Genomic DNA, 4,101 nt, shown 5'->3' on the forward strand with positions numbered 1-4,101 from the left:
GTGTTCTCATGTGTCCTTGCGTTCGATACTCGGACTTGTTAGGTGTATACTACTTGTGACTGGTACACTTGCCGGTTGTGTGTGGTATTATTTGGAGTTTCCATTATAAATTTAAAGCTTAGTTATGAGTCCCATAGAAAGAGAACTCATTAGACACACATCAATTATTATTATTGTTGTTGTTGTTGTTGTTATTGTTATTATAGGTGATGTGGTATTTACACATTAGCAAATCATTTTCATTCACTTGTAACCAATGTTAAATTGTTGTGAATAAAAGAAAATCAAATGAAAATAGGTACACCACACACACAATAGAGAGACAGACGACAAAACCAATCAAAAGCTAAAGAAGGCATGGGTATGTATTTCTTTGAAAGAAGGAAAAGATAGTAGTAATAAATATATGTTGAGCAGAAGAAGGGAGTCAAAATCAGAATCATGGTGGCTGACAAGAGGAGGAGGAGGAGAGGAGGAGGATTGGGATGGGTGACGTACACCCTGGCTGTCGTAACCCTAATATCTCTCTGCCAATTTCAATTCTTCTTCTTCTATAGGAGGACTTGGAGGAGATTATTATTATTATCATTCACAACAAACAAAAACTCCTCCTCTTCCGTTACATCCTCAACATCATCCCAACAACAACAACAACAACAACAACAACAAAAACAACACAGGTCAATCAGTCAGTCCATTCGTTTATTTTTAGAATTTAATTCATAATATGTTGCTACTTAATTGTTTGTTTGTTTGTTATTCAAACCTAAATAACTACCTAACTGTTTTACTTCAAAATCCTGATTGATTTCTGTATGTATGTTTATGCAAAAGCAGTGATGTGATTTCTAATTTGGATCTTAAGCTTCTAATGGACAATTTGGACGATGACAACAACAACAACAACTTGGAAACCGTTGTCGATAAAAGAAATGATTCCCTCTCTTATCTGTCAGTGTTGCAAACCCAAGGTAGATAGATAGATAGATACCTTCCATTCCATTCCACTTTTATATTAATTCTTGAATTCACTAATTGCTTTTTCAATTCAATACTATACTATACTTGCAGGATGGTGGTCCCTTAAAGTATTTACGTACAACAAAATTCAATCACTATTCTCGTGACACCCTTCAAGACTTCTAAATCGATAATTTCTATAGAAAGGAATGGGACAAGACCCTGATTGACCATCACCAGTTGTAGATAGACGACACCAACAGGATTGAAATTGGTCGCATCATCAAAAAATTCCCTCTTTTAACGCCAAGAGAGTTAGTTCTAGCATGGAGGATCTGACAAGGAACAGATGGAACTTACTACTGTTATAGCAAGGTATTCTTCATTGTTTGGGGTTTATTCTTATGTATTTTTCTATTTACTTAAATCATCACCGTCTTCTTCTTCTTCTTCTTAGGAATGTGATCATCCTTTAGCTCCAAGACAAGAGAAGTATGTACGGGTCGGTCTTTTTAGATCTATATGGAGAATCAGGGAAGGTAAGTTTCTTTTGTTTAGTCATATTTAGCATCCACCCTTTTTTTACCTGCTTTTATTCTTTTGGTTTCTTTCAAATAGTTGGTAGAAATGCATGTCAGATAAAAATGGTTCGCCAAGAAGATGCTGGTTTGAATGTTGAAATGGGAAAAATGATATTTACCAAAGGCATATGGAGTTATATGTCTTAAGATGGATAATGCTCTTCGCAAGTATTCTCCAATCAAACATATGCAATTGACTTCAATTATTAGTGCAATCATCTTTATTCAAAAAGTTAGTAATCTTGTTAATATGAAATGACTTTTGAATGTTAATGTAATTATTGTAATAAGCTTTTGATAATCAGATTGAGAGTAGTAGCTTATCCAAAACTGGTTCTTTAATCATTAGAATATCCAAACAATCTAGTTTTTTTAACTGATTGTTGTGACATCAGTCAAACAGTAGAAGCACATAAGCTCATTTTGGTAGAACTATTATTATTATTATTATTATTATTATTATTATTATTATTATTATTATTATTATTATTATTATTATTATTATTATTATTATTATTATTATAGGTGATGTGGTGTTTACACATTAGCAAATCATTTTCTTTCACTTGTAACCAATGATAAATTGTTGTGAATAAAAAGAAAAGGAAAAGAAAATTAGGTACACCACAAACACAATAGAGAGACAGGCGACCAAACCAATCAAAAGCAAAAGGGGGCATGGGTATGTATTTCATTGAAAGAAGGAAACGATAGTAGTAATAATAATATGTGGAGCAGAATAAGAGAATTCAGAATCAGAATCATGGGGGCTGATGGGAGGAGGTGGAGGAGGAGGATTGGGATGGGTGACATACACCCTGGCTGTCGTAACCCTAATCTATCTCTGCCTATTTCAATTCTTCTTCTTCTTCTTCTTCTTCTTCTTCTTCTTCTTCTTCTTCTTCTTCTTCTACAAGAGAACTTGGAAGAGATTATTATTATTATTATTATTATCATCATCATCATCATCATCATCATCATCATCATCATCATCATCATCATCATCATCATTCACAAACATCAATAACAACTACTCCTCTTTCGTTACATCCTCGTCATCATCCCAACAACAACAACACGGATTAGTAGTCAGTCCTTTCATTTATTTTTAGAATTAATTCATAACATGCTACTTCTTAATTGTTTGTTTGTTATTCAAACCTAAGTAACTAATTGTTTTCTTTCAAAAACCCGATTGACTGACTGATTTTGGCATATATATTTATGCAGCAATAGTAATGTGATTTCTGATTTGGATCTTAAGCTTCAAATAGACAATTTGGATGATGACAACAACAACTAGGAAACCGTTGTCGACAAAATAAATGATTCCCTCTCTTACTCTGTCAAGTGTTGCAAACCCAGTGTAGATAGATATATAGATACCTTCCATTCCATTCCATTCCACTTTTATACTCATTCTTATATTCACTCCTTGCTTTTTCAATTCAATACTATACAATACTTGAAGGATGGTGGTTCCTTAAAGTATTTAAGTACAACAACATTTAATCACTGTTATAGTGACACCCTTCGAGACTTCTACATCGAAAATTTTGTATAGAAAGGAGTGGGACAAGACCCGTCGATCACCATTTGCAGATAGACGACACCAACGGAACTGAAATTAGACGCATCATCAAAAAATTCCCTCTTTTAACGCCAAGAGAGTACGTTCTTGTATGGAGTATCTAGCAAGGAACAAACGGAACTTATTAATATTATAGCAAGGTGTTCTTTGTTTGGGGTTTATTCATATGCATTTTGCAATTTACTTAAATCGTCATCGTATTCTTCTTCTTCTTCTTTGGAATGTGATCATCCTTTAGCTCCAAGACAAACGAAGTATGTACGGGTCGGTCTTTTTAGATCTATCTGGAGAATCAGGGAAGGTAAGTCTCTTTTGTTTAGTCATATTTAGAATCCACCTTTTTTACCTGCTTTTGTTCTTTTGGTTTCTTTCATGTAGCTGGTAGAAATGCACGTCAGATAAAAATGGTTCACCAAGAAGATGCTGGTTTGAATGTTGAAATGGCAAAAATGAAATTTGCCAAAGGCATATGGAGTTATGTGTGTAAGATGGATAATGCTCTTCGCAAGTATTCTCCTGTCAAACGTATGCAATTGACTTCAACTGTTAGTACAATCACCTTTGTTCAAAAAGTGAGTCATCTCGTTAATATGAAATGACTTTTGAATGTTAATCTAGTTATTGTAGTCAGCTTTTGATAATCAGATTGAGAGTAGTAGCTTAACCGAAATTGGTTCTTTAATTATTATAATATCCAAACACTCTAGTTTTATTAACTGATTGTTGTGACATTAGTCAAACAGTAGAAGCACATAAGCTTATTTTGGTACAACTGATATTATTATTATTATTATTATTATTATTATTATTTGTTAGTGCATGGTTTTGCGTCTTGAGTCTTTGTAATTATCGTTAATGTTTTTGTTTATGTTAATGTAATAAATATTTAAGTTATTCTCTATTTCGTTAAATGTAATGTCTAGTTCGCTAGGGGATGTTAGCGAACTAAGACTTAAGGTTATTCCCTCC

General features: G+C 33.3%; 2 pseudogenes; both read left to right on the forward strand.

Annotated features, from left to right (window-relative positions):
• The first annotated feature begins 441 nt into the window (after positions 1-441).
• On the forward strand, positions 442-1,921 carry LOC143579553 (uncharacterized; annotated as a pseudogene).
• A 393-nt stretch (positions 1,922-2,314) lies between these two features.
• Positions 2,315-3,852, forward strand: LOC143579555 (uncharacterized; annotated as a pseudogene).
• Positions 3,853-4,101: the final 249 nt, after the last annotated feature.

This window comes from Bidens hawaiensis, unplaced genomic scaffold, assembly GCF_021521415.1.
Source record: "Bidens hawaiensis isolate Kalapana, Puna unplaced genomic scaffold, B.hawaiensis_p1.1 tig00029871_1, whole genome shotgun sequence".
Taxonomy (NCBI): Eukaryota; Viridiplantae; Streptophyta; class Magnoliopsida; order Asterales; family Asteraceae; genus Bidens; species Bidens hawaiensis.